Source organism: Hibiscus syriacus, unplaced genomic scaffold (assembly GCF_006381635.1).
Source record: "Hibiscus syriacus cultivar Baekdansim isolate YM2019G1 unplaced genomic scaffold, ASM638163v2 tig00003721_pilon, whole genome shotgun sequence".
Lineage (NCBI taxonomy): Eukaryota > Viridiplantae > Streptophyta > Magnoliopsida > Malvales > Malvaceae > Hibiscus > Hibiscus syriacus.
Genome location: NW_024061981.1, coordinates 3,036,330 through 3,059,551, shown reverse-complemented (window position 1 = coordinate 3,059,551; position 23,222 = coordinate 3,036,330). Strand labels below are relative to the sequence as shown.

General features: G+C 32.9%; 3 pseudogenes; 1 reads left to right on the top strand and 2 right to left on the bottom strand.

Annotated features, from left to right (window-relative positions):
- Positions 1-2,104: 2,104 nt before the first annotated feature.
- LOC120182690 lies at positions 2,105-4,149 on the bottom strand (annotated as a pseudogene).
- A 10,863-nt stretch (positions 4,150-15,012) lies between these two features.
- Positions 15,013-16,709, top strand: LOC120181504 (annotated as a pseudogene).
- A 485-nt stretch (positions 16,710-17,194) lies between these two features.
- The window catches only part of LOC120182680, a 33,033-nt pseudogene continuing 27,005 nt past the window's right edge, over positions 17,195-23,222 (bottom strand).

The following is a 23,222-nucleotide window of genomic DNA, read 5'->3' as shown; positions in this document are numbered from 1 at the left end:
CGCGTCGTAACCTATTTATTTTGGGTTAAATTGTCATCCCTAGTCATATAAAAAATAATTACTTAAAGTATTACATCTTTTTTATTTAAATATTTAATGTATTTTTTTCGAAATAAGTATTAAAGTTATCTTTTTAATTAAATTAGGTATTTGAAGTGTTTTTTTAGTCATCTAAAGTATTCAATATTTTTCATCTAAGTTCTAAAAAAATAACATATGACATTAATTAAAGAATATATTAAGTACTTAAATGAATAAAATTAAATATTTTAAGTACCTATTTTGATAAAAAAAAAATACAATAAGTATCAATTTTAACAAAAAATACTTTAAATATTTATTTTAACAAAAAAAAATACTTTGGACATGTATACGAAAAATCATACTTTTAAGTAATTATTTGTAATATAAGCTTTCGCTTTTCTAATCAATATTCACTTTTAAAACATTATTTATTATTATTCTGTTAAATTATGCACGAAGGTATCTCAATATCTAGTGAAAACGAGTTTTTTTTTTGTGTGAATTTTATATAATAAAAACTTACGAGAAATAAAATACATATAAAAAATAAACTTTCTTAACCAAATACTTGGCCATAATTAGGGATGGCCATAATTAGGGATGACAAAAAAATTCGAATTCGACGGGAAAAATCGAAAATTGAATTAAACGGGGACAGAGAAAAACCGTTTATGCTAAACGGGGACGGGTTTGGTAATCCCCGCCTCGATTATCCGATTACCCGGCCCGATAAATATTAAAAATAATTATATATATATATATATAATATTAATAAATTTAATTTAAATTAATATATATATATATATACCCGCCCCGATTCTCGTTTAAATAATCGTTTATGCTAAACGGGGATATCCGTTTCCCCGCGGTTTTTCCCGATTTCCCGATGGGGATCCCCGTTTAAATCCCTGTATTTTTTTAAACGGAGACGAGTACGGATTTTTTAAACGGGGACGGAGACGGAAGACCAATACCCGGCCCGAACCTGGCCCGTTGTCATCCCTAGCTATAATCATATGATGAAATTAATTAATCACCCCAACTAGCAAAACAAAATAGCATGGAATACAAGCTGTTACCTCACCATTACATGTGTGCAGTAAAGATCCAAGCGCTTGATCCCCACTGGACATAACATTCGACTTAATTAATCACCGATTATTTTTTAAAATTATCGTTAAGATTCATTGATTATAGAATGTTGCTTTGCTTAATCACTCTACTATTAAAAGTTACAAAATGATCTCTTAATTATATGACATTATTTTGTTGAGTAGTCTAAAACTTACAAAATGATAATCCGACTATTCATGTATTTCAAATTTGTCATTTTTTTATTAAAAATTAACAGTAGTCTGAGTTGAACGTTAATCTTCTAATTGTAATATGTTAAGATATGATCCCAAAATATTAAACAACTATAATATATCAGTCAATATGTTAAAGTCCAACTTAGATTGCCATCAAATTTTAATGAAAAATGACAAGCTTGAAACATATGAATAATCATATGATCATTTTGTAACTTTTAATAGTTCGTGAGACTCAATAAAGCAATGTCCTATAGTTGGAGGACCATTTCGTAACTTTTAATAGTCGAGGACTCCTATAGTCGAGGGAACATTTTATATGCTTTATCATTGATTTTATTTTGATCATCTGCCGTTAAAATGTTAATGGCGATGTTGACATATCACTATAAAATAATGCCTCATCATCATCAACAACGGTTCTGTTAAATTTTTAACGAATAACCAAAATGAAATCAAAACCTAACATTAGTGATGATTTAAAAAAAATAGTCAGGTGACCTGATGAAACCGTAGTGATAGTTGAGTAATTAAATACGTAGTTTATTGGTTGTGGCAATCTAAAAGGGAAAAGTGGGGCATAACATAACATTTGCAGCATTCATTCCTAAGCAGAAACACAAGTCTTGCAATACGGGCTGGTACAAAGGATTGTGTGCGGTCGGACCGCTTCGACTAGAGATGCATGTAGAGGACCCTGCTCGCGTGATGTAAATAATATGTTTGGTACAAATAGACAGAAAAAATTGCGACGAAACGTTTCATCCGGAGTTGAGCATGTTAGTGTTACAGTTCAAGCATTGAAAAAGGAGGATGAAATGACAAGTTGTTCCCTTACCTTGGTTACGGCTAAAGCAGATTGAATCACATAGTTGGCAAAAGGGTCTTGCATCAATTGTTCAAAATGGACGACAGAGATCAATTCACGGATGATCTGAGACTGACTTTCTGCTAAATGCTTGAGGCATTTTTCGGCCACAAAAGAATATCAGATATAAGAGCTCTATTTTCATGATGAAACCCTCTGTTAGTCATTCATGATTCGAGCTAAGCTTCCTTTACTCGAGACTCAGTAGGTTATATCTCGGAAACCTGTTCCACTAATGAACTATGTCAGTCATCTCCCTGTTTTATGAACAAAGAGATTGTTATTCTGAGACTAGAAATTTAGAGAGATGTTGGTTGCAATAAAAAGCAATAATTTTACATGATTGATTGAAGTCAATTTATAAGCTAATCAAAACCAGCATACTAGGAAGAAAACAGATAAACAGTAGAGCTTAGTTTATTACCCGAAAGGATCCTGAGCAAGAAGAAGTCCATTTCTAGAAATCCGAGTGATTAGCTTTTCTCGATGTTGTCCATTGGAATGAGCAATGCAGCGTTGCCACACACAGCATCCATGGCGATGTCTACGCAAAATTTTGCAGCAGCATCGAAAATAATCTGACAGTAATAAGGGAAACCTGAGTAAAAATGTAAGACTTTGAGGTCACATGAAAATGCATAGCATCAAGTGGAAAGAAATTTCATAACAGGAAGCGCGCACCGGAGGGTGACTACTAGGGTATGAAAGAAAGCATAGTTCTTGAAGAATTTGGACAAAATTCTGTAAGTTTACAACTCTAGCATAAGAGTGCCTAGTCAATTATGAGAAGTTGCAAGCTACAAAAAGATTCTTCTAATGGCCTAAGCACTCTTCAAGTGCTTTACTTATTATCTATCTCACATCACATTACACCCATTTGCACGCCAGTTGCTTGCCATGCATTGGCAATGAGAATTGTCAAATGCACATAATTAAGCCTGTGTCTAGAAGAAAGGATTCTGCCTGTTTACGACGCCCTCCTACAAACAATGAGTTAAAATAAACCGTAGACGAGTACACACACAAAAGGTTCCCTGAACCGACGAAGAGGAGAAACATGTTCAAACAGAATGCTGTAACCTTGAGTTTGTAATGAATCAAACCAAGATATGCCTCCAATTGGCATTAGATACTAAATTAAGCACATAGGTAATTGGCCTTAGGATAAAGACCTCTAAAACAGCCATATAATTTTCTTTAGGAGGATTGAGTACCCTTTGGCAAGATGAATTCAATGGAAGAAAGATATATGTTCGAATTGTTAACTAGAGATAAACCTCGCAGGAGGTAGCCATGATGAAACGAGACTGTAGTTGATGGCCAAAATTCTTCAATGCAGTTCCTGTTGTTTTATTAATTAGTAAACCTACAACATGCTAGTAAAACAAACAATGTCGGATGAGTAAACATCATTTAATGCAATGCAAAAGATTCATGTTTCATTAGTTGTAATTAAATCATGTAAAATGCTCATTTTTAGATTTAAAAATTGTGTCATCAACGAAAAGCAAACTCATCATTATACCTTGTTATCTTCCTTGTCAAGACATTGCAAACAGCGCTGCAACACATGATTTCCATTGAGATCCTTGACAAGATCAAGAATTCCAGGTCTAAGAGCGGATTCGACATGAGAAATCTGTTGTCTGGATTTGAGTCTCAATCAACTTCTGTACCACACGTGTACTGAAAAATAGCAGTAAATCCACTTAACAACAATATTGAAACAGAAAAAACAATAACATTAAAAGAAAGAGTGAATGATAAATGAAGCAAATACCCATATGTGTTCAAAGAAATCCTCACAAGCTGCCCCGGTTCTTTGGTCACAGTGAGAACAATCTGCAGCCTTTGTTCTTCAGTGCACAAATCCAGCAACTTTTGGACAAGGTAGTTCCCATCATTAGTGTGAAATATCCAACTTTTGGACAATGATTTTTGCTTCATCTACTGACCTAATTTGTTGTGCGAGTAAACTGTACCATTTTAATCTTTTTTACGTTATATTGTAATTAATCATAAAATTAACCTTTGATATTTCTGTTAAATATCCAACTGAAGAGACTCTGAAAATCTATTTTCTAGTGTGAAATGGTTAAGATGTAATTTTATTTATGATTTTCTTAATTTATCGATAATTTGTATATTATAAATGTATTTACTTAAATATATATCTTTAAGGATGAATAATATTTTTTATCATTACAATCATTTTTGACTGAATTTTTTAAATATATATTCTTAATCATTTAACAATGAACGTTCAAACACTCTATATACATTGTGTCCTAAAAATATATCATATAAGGAGAGTAATATTTCTTTTTACCACTAAATTATTTATTAATTTCGACCGAACACTCTAAAAATATATTATTTTATTAAATTAAAATAATTACAATATATTATTTATTTAAAAAAAATCAACCATTTTGAAATATCTCTCACATACACAATGTTTTAAAATTATATTTAAAAAAACAATAATATTACCTAAAACTAAGCAAATGCATGTCTTCTTATCCGAGTGTAGGTTTGAGGCAGTGGATTAGAACTCTGGTACCAACCTTCGTTGATCTGCGTACCTCGTCACATCTGGCCACTAACATATTTGAAATGAATTAATTTAATTCCTTTGGATTTATGTTGGATCGTACTGTAACTGAATAATCGCGTCAAAAACTAAGTCATGATTTTGAATTTTTATTTTGATAATAAATTAAGATATATTTTTAAGGATCTAAAAATATTTTTCGAGTACATATATATTAACAACATAAAATTTTAAAAGAGAAAGATATTAATAAAATTTTAGGATGGACATTGTCAGTAAAATAAGTAACTAATATAAGAATACTCAGATTTCAGGGAAGACATAAAAAATTTCAAGTGGACACAATGAATAAAATAAGTAATTAATCGAAGAAAATTCAAATTTTAGAGCAGATACGTGTCCATCCTCACTGAGTTGCGGCTCTGCCATTGTATGTAGTTGTCGTATCTTGCATTTTAATGGTCAAATTATGATTTTGACCCTTTATTATATTTAAAGTTGAGATTTAATATTACATTTTTAGGTTTGGGCAGTGCTTTTGGTATTTTTAAGTAGCAACTTTTGCATCAATAAATAAGTTCGACATTATTTTAAGAAGTGTGGTGAAAATGTATTTTTTAAGTGAATTTAGCTTGTTTGTGTTAAGTATAGCTAAGGTGAAGCTGTTGTGATGGTGTGCTCGGATGGTTGTAACTTGTTGGTCTTAGCTGTTAGCTGACTGTTAAAGCTGTTAGCTGACTGTTAAGGTTATTAGTTTGTTATTCATTGTTGTTAGATGTTAGTAGCAGTTAGTTTGGGTTTGTAAGCCGTATATAACAGCGTGTAAACTTCAGTAAATAGATACTTTGAATATTCTTCTGGTATTTTACAAAGTCTCCAGTTTCTCAACATGGTATCAATCGCCAAAGACCCTGGTGACCTTTCTTTCGCTCCTGTGGCTTGATCATGTCGTTTGGTGAATCTTTTTCTTCTTCAAGTAGAATCAAGATGTTTACAAACAAAAAGATTAATGTTGTTCTTGACGATATGATTTTTTTGCTGTGAAAACAGAAAGTGATGCTTACCTTTCAGAGTCATCGTCTTGAACTGTTACTTACTGGTGTGATGAAGCCTCCACCTGAATTAGTTGTTGATGAACATGGAGCAATGGTTCCGAATAAAGATTATGAAGACTTTGTTGCCCAAGACAGTGCTTTGGCTTCTTGGTTGTTGTCAACTATTAATACTTATTTGCTTTCTTAGTTTGTTAGAGCAGAGACTGCTTCTGTAGTCTGGAATACAGTGCTACAATTCTTTTTTATGAATAGTTTCGTGAACAGTGAACAATGAGGGAATCTGTTCCCTTAGCAGGGAATTGGTACCCCAAAAGCATTTTGGAAATTTTCTTAAAACGTGATTACTATTCATTGCTACAGTAACAGCTACAGTAACTCCCGAAAATACATATAAATTCCATTTTGTTTCCAATTTTATTCAACAAAGCAAATAAAACATTAATAATTACATGCCACTAATTATGTCTATATTACATCTTAGGATGTCTTACTGATATAGAAATATACTTTTTGATGCTTGATGTCGCCTTGAGCTCTTTATTCCTCTACTGGCTTTTTACCTACGCGTGAAAATCATCACACGGTAAGTATATACTTAGTGAGGCAATTAAACAATAAACAGTGCAATACAATTCATGCATGAATTTCATTGCCAAAAACAAATGCCATAAAATCATATAAAATTTCTTACCATTTATTCCATAACCTCATAAACTTATTTTACCTATATACTTGCCATTATTTCATAAGCTCGTAAGCTTATTTGCATACTTACCATTTATTAACCAATAAATCATATTCCATAGTTCATAGCCCTATATAAAACCCTGAGGACTCTGGGTACACGAGTCAAATATAAGCACAATAGTGCTAACCCGAATGACACATAAGGTCGTGTCCACCATCTGTACTAGGTATCCTTAAGTACAGTCCTGCATGGCACATAAGGTTGTACCCACCATATACACTAGGTATCCTTTAGTGTATCCCGTATGCAGCCTGTTGTTGGACTCTATGGCATGCCAACTATACCATGTCCCTCAATTACTTACTTGGGCATACATTCTATTTTATTTAATCCATCCATGGCAAAGTATATTATCAATATTTAACAATGGGGCAGTTCATACCCAAAATAACATTCATGATAAAATATCACATTTTCCAAAATCAATGCATTATAATTTCATACTCTGACATATCAATGTCATGTCAATTTATAAAAAAAATATGATATAATATCATGCTGATAAAACAAGGTTGGCTTATCGCAAGTCTTCCTGATGATGTATAAAACATCCATGTATAATTTCATGCATGTATTGCACTCACCTTGACACTTTAAAATTTTCCAAATATATATGTGTCTCACTACTGTCAACAATAAACTCTTTTCTATTTGACTTGCTTCGATCACAAATAAATCATGATGTGTATAATTCACAAATTCATAACAATGCATATGTTAGTTTTGTACTAACATAAACATATCCCAAAATAACTCCATAATATATTTGAAACTCATTATCTATCAAAATATTTATCTCTTAATAAATCCTTTTAACATTGGAACCAACTTTCCAATTTACACAAAATGGTCCTTCACCATTTTATCACATACATTCTTAATACCAATAATTCCAGCATTGAATTTATTCCCATTCAAATGCTTTTACAAAAGCATAATTACATTTAAGTACCCCAACTTTACAAATATTATACTTAAATCACAAATCTTTTCAAACTTCCAAAATAGTCATTTTTTCCACATATAACACTCATTTAAATTCCAAATCAACAATTTCTAGCATAGTACATCAATTATACAACACTCACACAACAACCCCTCAATTTTCTAGAATTTACGAATTGATCTCCAACTTTTCAAAATTTACAAAATGGTCCTCAAATTTTTCTAAGACTTGTAGAATACTTCCTTCATCATTTCCAACCCATATATAATTTTTCCATAATTTTTCTCACTCAAACAATCCATGGCCAAAACTTAAAGAACAAGTTCTAGAAAGATTAAACATGTTCTAATCATCATACATGCTTGAATATGAATCAACTACCTCACAAACATCAAGATCTATCATCAATTTCATGATCCATTTTATGAACACAAACTATAGAATTTGGGATCTTTGCACACCAACAAGATTATCATGCAATATTGGTACCAAATGATAGCGTTTTTCGCATATAACAAATTTCTATTTACAACTTACTCAAAATCCTAAGTAAATTGCTTGAAAATTGAGTTGAAACTTTCTCTTACCTTATGAGAAAACCCACGGAAGCTTGGATGACGAAGAAGCTGAAAATGCTCCACCATTATTGATAGTCTAATATTAAATAATCCATCACATGGCATAATATCACATAATGGAAATTTTTTTATTCAAATCAATAGGAAATTCCATTTTTGCCATTAATGAATCTCCATATTCACCATAAAACCTATACACCTCATCCTTATCATCTTTCAAAGTCAAAGATGAATTATTTTGACTTTGATTTACGAAAAATCCCATGAATTTTCAAAAATTGCGTTTTAGTCACTAAATTCCACTGTTTTGGTTAAATATGAAAAATTACACATTTCCAAACCAAATTTCTCTTATCCAAAATATTAAAATAATATTTCCAACCATTTTATAACATCCTTCAATTTTTTGTAAAATTCCAATTCAATATGATATTACCGATTCCTTACCAAACTTTAACTCTTTCTCATGTTTCTTTACTAATATTCCAAATCCAAAAATATGATTTTCATAAAACCTCACTCTCAAGAGTAAACTATCAATTTATGGAATAAAATTCTTTTTAGGAACTTTATCACTTAATTCCCTAAATTTTTCCAAGTTATACTTTGACCATCCAACTTTCAAAAGTTACATTTTGATTACTAACCAAAATTTGGGGTATTACACTCACATTGCCCTTCCCATCTCTCCTACACCTAAAAACAAATAATGCTCCAAAAAAATTCAATTACATGTTACCACTTTTTTTGGGTTTAATTAAATAAAAATAAATAAACTTTTTTAAGTAACTGGGACACCGTGAAAAATATTTCAAATATGATAAAAGATTTTTTTATTGTATAAAGGGTAAATTATAAGTATGATCACTTTTATTTTAATTTTATTTAATCTTGATCATTAATTTTGAACAAAATTTATGTTTTGTTCATTTGCATTATTATTTTATTATATCTTGGGTCATTGAGCCACTAGCTCTTGTTACTAAATGTGTTTATGGTCAATTAACAGTGTCATTTAGTCTAAATTGTGGATTAGCCGGTATTACAATTATTAAATTTTGTTAATTATAATTTAACTGTTAAAAAATGGTTAACCACTAATGGTTAATCATTATTAGCGGTTTGGTTTACATATTAACTTGTTAGGTATGGCTCATATTACCAGTTGGAGGACAGAAGTTGGAGCGAAGTTGATAATTGTTAGTCAACTGTCGGTGCCAACAAAACTTGTCTTCTCTTCGCTTATGTTCTTTTTAGTTTTTCCCTCTCTTGTATGGGTCATATAACTGTATGTAGGTATGAAGAAAAAAACTTGGCTTCTCTTCTTTTCCACCTTTCATGATGATTTATATACATGTCTTTAATGATGATTATTTATAATAGGTTTACATAGTAAATAGTTTTGACTGCCGGTTGATAGATTTGATCAATGGATCACGTGAGCTTATATTATAACTGATAAGAGAATATATAATTCTGAAAGCTTGGAAGTTCGACAAATTAAAAAACAGCAACAAAGATATTATGATTTACGAAGAAAATTCGAAAGAGAGATTTGGATTCCCAAACTGATGCGGTAAGTGAAGGGCGTGGCCTCCATTATAAACAGCTGTCGACAAAAGCATATGTGCATAAGGTATTGTCTTAGACATTATTAAAAGAATGAAAGTCGGATGAAACATGAAATGGAGTTGAGATTCTCTATCATGCAACTGATGCACATCTTAATGATAATGATTCTTTCTTTCTTATATTATTATCATTAATTAGTTTAAACTTTAATCCTTGTCTTTTTGGAGTTGTTGAATCAAATGTACAGTTGTCTTTCATCAACTCTTATCTTTGCCCCGAAAATCAGACAATGGATATTAAAAATTAACTGACCCTATTCCCATATGTAATAGGAAGGTAGGGTAATAGGCTAACCTCAACTCCAGGTTGAGAGCAGCTTCTATGGAAGACCTCCATTATGAATTGCCCTCAGTGAGACTTGATCCCACGACCACAATATTAAGAGTCTTGCGCTCTACCAACTGAGTTAGATGGGCACAATGAATATTGGTGCCAACAAAGCTATTAGTCAACCGTCGGTGGTGCTTCTAAAACTGTCACATAATGTTTGGTTCGTAAATAAGTGTTAATGTCACTTCTTCGGTTGATTCTTCCGAAGATAGCTCCAATGCCACATTCTTTTGTTTCAACACTCAAATTTCTTTTCTTATTTCCAAAAAAAAAAACACACACAATTCTTTTCTACTTTTTCACTATTGTGGGAAGTTGTGATAAAAAAACAAAACTATACAGGGTAAACTACGTATGTAATCATCTAACTATTATTTTAGTTTTCGTTTTGGCCACCTAACTATTTTCTTAAAAATCATAATTAACGTTACAACTTGGTTTCATTTTGATCACACGTCGTTAAAAAATTAACGATGATGTCGATGTGTCAACATAAAGTAATGTCATGTCATCATTAAAAAATAAAAAAAAATGACACTGCGGGTGACCAAAATGAAACAAAAAAGTAATATTGGTGACGATTTAAAAAAATAATTGAATGAGTAAAATAGAATTGAAGTGCTAGTTGAGTGACTAAATACGTAATTTACCCAAATATATATTCAACTTGTTATCAATAAATTATGGCTTAATTATAAAATAAGTGCCCAAACTATCCACTTTTCCCAAATAGGTGCCGAAACATTTTTTCCATTCATTCAGACTCCTAACGTTACAAACATTATCACTTTAGGTGCTCATGTCGTAATAGTCGTTTAAAAATTCATTATGTGACACGTGTCACATTATGATAATTTTGATAATTTTCAAAAAATAAAAATTAAAAAAAGTTTTTATTAAAAGAAGTCTAAATTTTTTAAAAATACTAAAAACCCAAAACTTTGAAAACTCTAATTTTAGTCCTATACCCACGCCAGCCACCACTTTAACCGCTGTTGTCGTCAATCAAGCCTACCTTCGAATACGCCTTCACCCAACGGTCATTTATGCCAGAACAACCACCCGAAAAACTACACCTCGACGATGAAATCAACAGTAAACCTAAAAAAATGACGAACTCGATTTAACTCCCGTTGGCTCTGCGTTGGCTCTGGTTGTGGTGGCTTTTCGTCGGGAAAATGGTCATTAGGTGGAGGTTCGGTCGACGATAACGGAGGCAAGGGCAACGGTTGGCATGAGTATAGGGATTAGATTTAGGGTTTTTCAAAGTTTGATTTTTTAAGATTTTAAAAAAATTTAGTTTTTTTTTAAAAAATATATATAATTTTAAGTTTTTATTTTAAATAAAAATTTCAAAAACTACCTGAACACGACACGTGTCCTTTAACAGTAGAATTTAACGATCGTTACGGTCCGAGCACCTAAAATAATAACGTTTGTAACATTGGAGACATGGATGAATCGAAAAAAGTTTAGACACATTTTTAAAGTACGGTATAGTTTAGAAACTTATTTTACAATTAAGCCATAAACTATTGAATAATCGGATGGGAATATTTAAGTCCACAGATGAGAAAAGGAAAATTTCCAAGACCAAAAAAAAAAAAAGGAACGTGCAAATCTAGAATTGGGAAGAAAAGAAAAACAGAGAATGTGAGTAGACTTTACTAAGAATGTGAGGAGACATGATTCCCACTCATCACTTCCATCTTCTATTAATATTTAAAATCAACCCTTCATTGTTTTTCTTGAACATGTTACATAAATTGATTTTAAGTCATTTATTAGGGTTGTTCTCCTGTGTAGCAATCTAATTTAAAATGTTATTATATTAAACTTAAAAAGTTGTGTTAATTCATAATATTTTTTTAACTAAAAAGTTATATTCCATGGGATTTAGGACTTATAATTGATGATGTTTCCGAAGAAGATAACATTTTTATGTCGTTTTTGTATCACTATACGATCTTGACACATGTCACAATCAGAGGCGGACTCAGGACAAAAATTCAGAGGTTGCACAAAAAAAAAAGACGTATCCCAATTCCCACAAAACTGAAAATAGGTGCTTGATTCATGGGCTTAAGGTTTGTTTTTTGGGCTTGATCTTTTTTTTAATTTTAAATAGGATATTAATTTTTTCGTATAAGAAAGAGCAATAGTTACACACAATATTAGAGGTGACACTTGTATTAATTAAAAAAAATTAGAAAAAATTAACACTAAGTAGACAATTTTAAGGGGTTGCCTGGGATAGGACAACTATAAGGTCCGCCCCTGGTCACAATTAAATGATGTTACATATATAATTTCATATTTACTTTTAAAAATATAAGTATACAAATATTAAAATTATTTTAAATTTTAAATTTTACATTAAATACATATTAAATACGATTTAAAATATTATACTCTATTTAATTATAAAATATGAATCTTTGGATGGTTATAGTTGTATAAAATATATAAAAATTTAAACAGAATTATTGTTTTTTCTCATACTTATTTTTATAATTTCATATTTATTTTTTAAAATAAAAAAGAAAATATTGAATTTAATTTAGAAATGTAAAAATATTTTTTTTAGTTTTAAATCTTACATACAATTTAAAATATAATGTACTTGATGAGTGATTTATTTTGTTATTATTTTCTCTTTGTTTATTATTCAATATTGTTGATTTGGGTTGTTTTTATTCGATTCTATGAAAGACTTTAATTTCCAAAAAAACAACATTTTATGAACAAGTTCTGCAAAAATTTTTATTTTTTTGGAATCAAAGTTAGATTCATGGGCATGACTGGGGGCATGATGATGTCTGACGTAGTAGATTCTAGCAATCCAATTAGCGGCAATTTCTAGAGAGCGATCCAATTAACATTATTTGGAAAGAACACTATCTGAAAGGGAGATGTGCATAAATTACTTAAGATTTAAGTTTGCATTTGAATTCAAAACGAATATTTGAAAATTATCATTTTATTATTTGAATGTTTTTAGGATTTTAGCCTTAATTATTTCATTTTATTTTCCTTAAGTTATTTGAAAGCTATAAATAATCTTAGGGTAAAGCTTGAAATGTACTTGGATTTGATTTGTTTTTGTTTTCCTTTTTATTTTCATAAAAGTCTTCTTCTTTTCATCTCCGTTTTACTTTAAGTCTTTGCTTTATTTTCTTTAAAAATATGCTAAATATGATTTCTATCATGTTTAGCTAATTTTCTCAATTAACAGATGACTTAGTTATAAATCAATTCATTTCATGAGAATTGAATAACACTTAATATCTTCGGATATCATTCTCAATTTTCTACAAACTTGGATTTATAATCGGTCTTTCCTTTAAAAAATCTCAACACTTTCATTTCAAAAAGAGCTCGTTGGTCTAGATGTTGTTCTGATTTAAAGTTGGGAGGACATGTCGGTTGGCAACATATTCGACTTCTATGAACATGCTTAGCGTCGGTCCGCTAAAAGAAATTGAGATCGGATTTGATTCTTATTGAGACAACATAATCCAAATTGGGCTTTTTCAGCGGTTAAAGTTGTATTGGTGCTAACGGCGATGGTCGTAGTTCGTCCAAACAAGGATTGAACTTCAAAGATTGACTTGGGAATATTGATTTACCGGAAATATAAAAGTAAGTTACAAGGGTTGGGCCTTGAAAACTATAATCGACATGAATTTCGAAGTAAAACTCTTTCGATGATCGAAGTGAATTAAGGCAAAACGAGGCTTGAAGCTATTTTATTTAATTGATTTTCTTCTCTCAAAATTTTCTTTCGTTATTTTTCTAAATTTAATCTTTCACATTCACTTTTACTCTTTTACATTTACTTTCTACTGTGCTCTCTCAATTGAAATCCCCCAATTTTCTTTACTTTCTCATTAAAGTCAGAATCGAAACCTCTCGACATCAGAAGCTCTTTAATCTCTATTAATCGACCCTTCTTCTCTTTATTACGCTTATTATTTACTTATTTTGAGATTAAAAATTATTTATTTGACAATTTATGATGCTTGTCTGTACTTAATTGTAAAATATAAATATTAATTTTTCTTATATTTTATAATTGGTCTAGGTTTGAAACCTCATTTAATTTTTTTTTCTCTATCAATAAAAATATTATAAAATAAATAGAATTTGTTTTATTAATAAACCAATAGAAGCACTTGGTCTATAGGCTTAAGCGTTCCATTTTCAGCCTAGGGGCACTAGTAGTAACCTCCCCAAACACATTCCGTCTCTAGTTTATTTTCAATCTAATCAGATGGTGACACTTGTCAAAATCTGATTAGATTATAAATAAATTTAAATTAATTAATTAAAATCCCTCCAATCAGATGCTTACATGTATTAACTGTGACAAGGGTCACGATCGTATAGTAACACGTGTCACTCCTAATTAAAGAGTTAATTTATTAAATTAAAATTAGGATCAAACTGGTTAAATATAAAATACTAAAAATCAAATATGTAATTATACTAATTATATTAATTGACATCAAAACTCCTGTTAAATATTAATTATATGTGACGAAAAAGAAATCAATTAAATATTTAAGTAATTATATTGACAAAAATTTAAAAATAATAGTAATATCAATTCTAATCAAATAATTAGGTAATCATTGAAGTAGTTTACCCTTTTTCTTTTACTGCTAAGATACGGGTTCGTATAGCCATAAAGTTGCATGCCACCAATTGTAATAAAAAATATTGAAGTTTATTTTTAAAGTAAAAATTTACCGAGTGAAAAATGTTTTCCCATTCAAACACATGAGTTTGTTGTGTTCATCAGATTACATACATTAATGGAGTTTTAACTAAGTGGGGTTAATCACGAGTGACAATGTAAAAGTGTCGCTTTCCATGTCATTAGATTTTTCGGTTAGATTCAGGCAATAATCTCAGTTGAAAAGTTCCCATTTGGGTGGATTCATTCTTCTCTCTCTTCATCAAATTGCAAATCTCTCCCTCCTCTGTCCAGACTCTTGTTTGTTCATACTAAAAATTTCTTATTCTTTTTCCTTCTTGGAGTTTGGTATCTCTTCAAGCTTCAAGTGATTAACTATTTGAAGGCAATTTTGCACAAAAAATATGGGTTGTTGCTCGTTTCTTCTGGAAAGTTTTAGTTTTTCTTGACAAGAAGCAAATTTCAGTTGTTTCTTAAACATCTTCATTACAGAAAAAGAAGAAGGCTTTACAGTAAAGAGTTAATTCAATCTGGTTGAGGAGGGGGGAACCCAGATTAACATGAGAGTTTGAGGTGAGAGAATACATCAATGGCTGGAGAAGATTTAGTCGAGCTCAAATTCAGGCTTGCAGATGGAACTGATATTGGTCCAAGCAAGTATAGGCAAGATACAACTGTTGCATCTCTCAAAGAAAAAAATACTTGCTCACTGGCCTAAAGGTTACCTAATTTTCCATTTTTTCCTCTTTTTACTTGCGTGATGTTCATTATTTCATCTGCTTGCAGATTTGTTGATTTATGAAGTCTTTTCCAAAAATAACTGGATCTATGTTTCAAAGGCACGCGGATTTAGATCAATAACATACTGGTTTCTTGAGTACCAAAGTTTTCTCTGATTTATTTTGTTGTCTGCCTATCAAGAACGCCTATGATTATACAGTTTCCATTGTGTAATCTAAATTTTCGATTTTTTTAATAGCATATTCAGAATCTTTCTTAATTGACAATACTCTGCAGCAATTGCTAGAACCTACGACCTATAGGAAAACCAAAATTCTTTTTTACTGTATTTAGGTCACTTGATGGATTCTTCTAAATTTTTTTATTTAGAATTAGATAATTGGTGGAAGCTTTGTTACTTGTACGAGTATAATATACCGATTTCGACTTATGTCTCCTCTTTCATTGTTTTTCAGTTTTGCTTCTTAGAGTGAAAACACGTTTTTACTGCAGCTAGGTGCCTTGGTTTTACTGCGGCTGGGTGCTATATATTTTGCTTCTTAGTTTTTCATGTTTTTGAAGGGTTATAGCTTCCTCATGTTCTAATGTGATTGAACTCATATGTCGAACACAGTTACTTGCTGGTATTGTAGGTTACAACATTGTGATTTCGTGTAATCAGCTTCTGTTTGCATATGAAAGTACTCTTCTCTGTTTGCAGAAAAAGAAAATTGCCCCAAGACAATACAGGATCTGAAGCTAATTAATGCTGGAAAGATACTTGAAAACAGCAGGACACTTGCTGAGTCCAGACTTCCTGTTGGTGAACTTCCAGGGGGTGCAATTACAATGCATGTCGTTCTTCGCCTTCCTTTGTCGGACAAGAACAATGGTAATCCCCAGCATATCTATTTTTTTCCCATTGCACATGAATATAGTTTGAGGGCGAATGTACGTTGTTTAGTACTCTATTTGCTTTCTGAACTATGTTTCATGTGCCAAACTTTGCTGGGATCAGTATGCCAAAACCAAACTCAAGTACTAATTCCCCACATTTTATCCACAGAGAAACAACAGGATGATTATCCAAAGAAAAGTAGCTGTTCATGCACAATACTGTAGATTAGCTGCCTATCAGATGCGATGCTGGTTTCTTCGACACTTTCCTGTCAGACTTGTTTAGATTGCAGTCCTTCGTCTTTTCTTGTTTGAGGAATATTTTACATAATCTGGTGGCTGCAGAAACATGAACAAAAAGTTCTATGTTTACCATTACTGGAAAAATATGACATGTCCAATGTTTCTTGGAAAGAAAGGGCTTTAAGCTTTGTTGATGATGGATAAAAATAGATGAAAAAGCGAAATTTATGGTGAGAAATTATCGATTTCTTTGTTTCCAATTAATACTGCTCTTGAAAATGGATGAGTACATGTGTGACTGTTTATAATATCTTTTTTCCATTATAGATATTTTGCAGGCCTTAAGTTTAGAGTATCGTATCAATGAATATTCCCACGTGAAAACAAGTTGATTGAAACCAGAAAGATGAAAGTCTAGCGTAGAATACAAGATAAAGAAAAAGTGGCAGATATGCATATAATTAGAGCAGGAATTAAGGGAAGTGAAAATAGTTGTCAATCAAAGAATTTGATTCACTATACAATAGAAGAATAAATCACTATGACCAGGGGGAAAAGGCCGAAGTGTTATGCCTATCTATACCTTATGATACTTTATTTACATAAAATACAGCAGCTTTGCTTTTGAACATTGTGTATCAAGCTTCGGAATCTTGAACCCTGCAATATCTTAATAACCTGTGAAATAGGAAATCTGCTAATTTAATGATAAGGAACAGGCATGAACTTAATCCTGCAAGGGGGGCCATTGCTAAGAAGACATCCGGTGCCAAGTTTGTTTCTGAGGCTCAGGAATGGTCTCCAAGAGAGGCTAATGAGGAGCGAATTTGGTTTTGAGCTTTCCTCGATTGCCGAAGATTCTTGAGAGTCATCATGAGTTTTTGTCTCTCTCCTTCAACTTCTGCAAATTGAAGGCTTAGCTGAGAGTATCGTTCAAGCATCTCTTTTAGTTCGGTCCCTACAGCTCCATATCTTCCCTTTATCTTCAACATGTCTTTGATCAATTCATTGATGTCCCTGAAACTTTTGAATACTGCTTCCTCATCATTGTGCTGTTTCAGGAAAGAGCTGGACCACAATAAAATATGTCAAATTCTTTTGATGTTTCCTTTGCTCAGCTAGGCTTAGAATTCATTCATGCATGCAACACTCTAGAGGGATTAATGTGCAGTGGGCTTAGAACTTTAAACTTAGAAGCCATAGCAATTTTCTTTTAAGTGACCTTCAAGACCTAAGCTATAGGCCAAAGCAAATTCCTTCCCTTAATCAAAAGGTTGTCTCAGAAAAGCATATTAGTGTTCTTTTCTAGAATGTAGCGTACCCCTGATAAAGGATGCTTGATTTCTTCTTTGTTTGCAGTGCCTCGGCAAGCTCAAGTTCCAACGCGAGTACCCGTTCTAATGCATTTCCAGTTTCTGAATATTCTTTAAACAAAGGAAATATGCTTCCCAGTTATTCATTCACCTGTGCAAAGGCAAAAAAGTGAGAGCCTGATTGAAGAACTTTATTGAAACTTTATGGAAGAGGTCCATATCAATCCACCTTATCTAACTGCATTAGTTCTTGCTGTAAACCTGGAAACTTTGTATTGAAATATGAGCATCTTTTGAAAGAACCAGATTCTCATTTTTCATCCTTTCCAGCTAAAAGTGCCAAAAGAAAAATGTAAATTAATCACCATTTCCTAAAGAAACTTTATGCAACATATGTAATGATTCTCTAAAGTTCAACAATATAAGAAGAAATTGCGATTAAAATCGGGTGAGATCGTCACTAACCGGCACCTTATGGCTTCGACAACAAGCATACCTCACTATTTAGGTGGTCCATGCTAGATCTTAAACTTTGGGCTTTAAAACGATCATTGATTAAGGCCAGATGCTTTGCATCAACTTTTGGTAAGTTACATTGGTTGACAAGTGCCAGACTTTGAACTTCATTTGTATCATTAGATACAAGATCCTGATATACAATTAAGCAAATAATCACTATAAAAAAATTATCAAGTAAATAGAATGGGCCACACAGTAGAGGAAGGATAAATGAAGGTGGATGATATTTTCTTCAAAGAAATCTTCATCCAAGATTCTTGCTAAGGAAATAGGGTAAATTTGTAATTCAAATAAACTTTTTAAACAGTTAACATAAATTGATAACTTTGCAGTCCAAAAGAAAATGCAAGATAGTTCATCAAAAGAACTGAAAGGCAGACCCTTAAGATTAACAAATCTGATGATGCTAAGCCTAGAGCCTAGCCCAGTCAGGAGTAGATAACATCAAAGTAAAAATAATGCTATTGTATTTCCACATTCATCCGTAGGACCAAATGCATTTTCAATTCTTGCAAACTCAGCATTTACAATAAGTAGATAATTGACTAAAAAATTCTCAAATTATATCATTATAACCGAAGATAGCAAAAATACAAATATGTGCAACACAACAGAGTCATGTGCTACGTAAAAATTTTAGACTTATAATTCATACAGAAACAAAGAATTATAAATTGAATCAATAATAGGGAGAGAAGATATTCCAAGCAAAGTGATAGAAATTACCTGCTCAGGTTGCAAATCTTTGGGTGCATTTGTGTGGTCACCTTCACCAAGAGAAGCTAAGCATTCTGCTTCTTTGGAGTTTTCTGAAGTATCGTGGCCCAAATGCTTAAGATCAGTGTCCCAAGTTGGAGCATTACTGACAACCAGCTCATCAGGAATGCAAGCATCTTTCAAGTTGCCATTTCTTTCTTTCTGAAAATTCATGGTTGATTTGGAGGTCTCAAGCAATTCCTTCACTATGCTAAGTTCAACTGAGATTCTAGATATTTCCTCGTTACATTCTTGCAAAAACGCTTCAAGTTTCTGTTTTTCCTCATTACATTCATGCAAAGATGCTTCAAGTTTCTGTTTTTCTTCCTTGCAGCATTCAAGGCTAATCATTGAGCAATCCAGTTCAGCTTTCATCAGGTCATAAGCCCCATTTTTTCCTGCTTGTCCGAAATCAATGCTTGTAACTCGGCCTCCAATTCCAAGATCTTCACTCCCAGTTCTTCATTTCTCTTTAAATGAGACGCTTCTGATTTCTTTCTGTTCTCAATGTCATCAATGGCATCTTGTAATTTCCATAGCATTTCCTCACTATGCTTTTTGGAGATAGCCAACTGATGCTTTAGTTCTTGCAGCCTTGTTTCATACTCTTCTTTGATAAATACAATTCTTAAGGATTCTTGCATAGCAGTTGGTGGTGCTTCAGATTCTCTCTTCTCCCGAGCCTGGATGGACTCTGCATCAGCTTTATCTTTGAGCTCCTTCAAATGAATGGTCAAGTTTTGAACTCTTCAGTCTTCAAAACCTGTTCAGAAAGCCTTTGAGAAAGCTCATTACACTGATTCTGCAGCAGCAGCACTTCATCACTACGCGCTTCAAGTAAGTTCATCTGAGTATTCTGTTCATCCAATTTAGCTTTGAGTACAACGACATTGAGTTCCAGTTCTTCCTTCAGTACCATTAGATCATCAATTTCTTCTTGGGAGCAGCCAAGTAAGTGCGTCAGCCTTTCAACTTCAGGAGCATGCTGATGCTTATCCTCAGAGTAAGCAAACTCAATCTTTTCAATCCTACTTTTGTAATCCTGAAGCCCAGCTATTACAGAGATATTTTTATTGATGAGTACCTGGTTTTCAGCCATGGAAGCTTCTAACTCCGACTGTAGGGAGTCAAGTCTCACTGATAATCTTTTATTTTCTTCAATGCAGTGTGCTTCACGAGCAAGACAACAATCAAGTATACTCTCAAAATTAAGCTGCTTCTTTTGAAGCTCTGCAAGTTGTCTTTCAGACCTGGAAAGTTGACGAACAAGGTCAGTTGTCCAGGTTTCATACTGAGCTCTTAAGAAAAGGAGGCTAACATCTGCAGCTATTGAAAGTTCATGCATTTCAGCCAACTGAGAGTCCAGAGAAGTAATAGGAGATTGTTTGAGAGCATTGTTGAGGCTCTCGTTGGACTGTTGTAAAAGATTGCAAACTCTAGATTTCTCTGCTCCTAGGTCCAAGAACATATGAGTAAGATGGACCAATTCAGATTTCTGTTGGTCAAATAACAACAATTGATGGTGCTTCTCATTCATTTGGGAAGTAAGATCTGTAACCGTACTCTCTAATTTATCTTTGGCGCTTCTTTCTGCTTGCAGCTCATCATGTGCATAATGTAAACTTTCTTTCAAACCATTAAGCTCCCAGGCAAGCTTGGACGCCTCCTTGGATGTATCCTGTAAAGATTGTACCAAAGCTTTGTTTTTTCCCACAAGTTCTGCCAGTCAACTTATTGCTTCCAAGTTCTTCACTGACAGACTCTAAGGCCAAGAGTTCTTCAGCAATCTCCATATTCTTAGAAGTAAGCTGATGTAGCTCCGTTTCAAAATGCTCAAGATCAGATAAAAGATCTCTCTGCTTCTGTGCATAGGTTTCTTCAATTTCAGAGCTAATCTAGAGCTTTTTAGAAACAGCTTCAATTTCTAACTGAAGCTTTTCTACTACTACGTTGGATAAATCCATTTTATCAACCATGGATCGTACATCATGTTCGAACTTTTGTTCCATTAGTACCATGTCTGATTCTACCACACTTAAAGACATCTAAGCCTTATCTCTTTCACACATCAGATCTTCCTTTTCCTTCAAGAGATGAAGAAATTTTCATATGCATTATTCTGGACCACTTCTAAACGAACAATGGAAGACGTCAAGTCCTCAGACTCAATATCCTGACAAACCAAGTCACTTGAGAGGGGTGGTTCATCAAAACAGTTGCCAAAGGATGACAACAAGTTAAGAAACCTGTTTCGCAGAAAGTTCATAGTATTTTGCAGCGTTTCCTTCGCAAGAACCAATTCATCAAACTCATTTTTTTATCATTCTCAACTCTTCCTCCAAAGAAGAGATATTGTTTCTAAGATTATCATTTTCCATTGTTCCTTCCTTCAATAAATTAGACAAGTCTATTTTCTCCATGACACAGGCATCAAATTTGCTCTTGTAACTTTTGTACTCCAGCAAGCTGCACTCCAGTTCAGTTATCTTCTCAGAGAAAAGATGATTTTCATGGGTGATATTTTCCACATTTTCTTCCAAAGCTTGTTTCTGCAGAGCCAAGTCATTATACTTGGCAATGCAAGTAGCCTTGTACTCATTAAGGGAATGAACATCATCCATAGCTGTTTGCAGCCATTGCATTAATAACTCTGTTATGTCCCTGCGATAGAAGAAGAATAGTCGAAGGAAATTGAGGAAATGGAGATTAAAAAAGAGAAGAAAAGGGATTCAAGAAAACTGAAAAAATTCATTCATTCATTTCATGCCTTCAGCCCTACCTAGAACATTGCTTATATATTTACATTGTACCAACCATTTACCAGCTGGCAATACAGCTGTCTCTAACCGTTAGATTCCCTTGCAGGTGTTGTTGGGTGCTGTTGGCGTGACTTCCTTCACTGCTGGCAGTACAACTCCCCTTAATTAAAATCCCTAACCTCCCCTTAATTGAAATCTCTAACCCTATTTCCAATTTCCCTAATTCTCCTCCATCTTCTCCGATTTCTATCTCTCTCATGATCATGACAATACCCCCTCCATGAAAGGATCCTTGTCCCCAAGGATCAAAACCTAACAATTGTGCCATAAACACAATATAGTTTACCCCAATGACGTTTTCCAACCTTAAGTTTGTCCACTACAGCTGATTGTACTTCTTATCCCAATGTTTGTCAAACTTCATAGCATATTGGACCTTCAACTGTCCCTTATGTCCAAACTTGGAAGGCTCCAATGAGGTAATGTGTTGATCTCCAGATTTTTTTTTCAACCAACTATCATAATTCACTGTTTGCAGCTTCAAGGACTCATCTAACCCCATGCAATGTAAAACGATGCAGGTACCATAGACACTTGCTGTTAGCCTTAATCCTTTTCGAAGAGCAAGTGAGGTTTGATGGTAAGACCGAAACTTCAGGTAAATTCTGTCCTCTGTCTTTATACCTCTGCCTGTCAATTTTATTTTAGCAAAAACTTTCAACCTTGCTTGAGTCTTCTGAAAAAATTTCAGATTCAACAGTTGTTGTTTTAGTAACTGATTCCTGCTGCTTTCTTTGTTGACTTCCCATATAATTATGACATTCCCCTTCCCTTGAAATGATCCATGTCCCCAAGGATCAAACAATTTCTTCCTTACAATGACGTGCATCCCATTTTGTTAAGTTTTTGTGAAAAAATTTTGAATACAAAACTCACCTTTCCTGAGTAATGCCCTTGCCAGAAATACAGCAGAAGGGACAAATAATTGAGGACAATAACGAATGCATCTTGATGCTAGTAGAAAACAATCATCTGCGATGTCTGGTCTTGTAGTGAATTCCTTAATACTCGTGAGAAGGGACGTTGTGTGCTTGAAGAGCACTTCAGTCATATTTTTTAGGTAACTTGCACAAGAAAGGTCAAAGCCAAATATCTTTATAACTTCACTAGAGAGATAAAGGAAGCAAGGCTGGTGTTGTTGTTGATACAGGCCTTGGATTTCTTCAAGCATTGCTCCAATTGTTGTTCCCATAAACCTTCTAGAAGTTCTC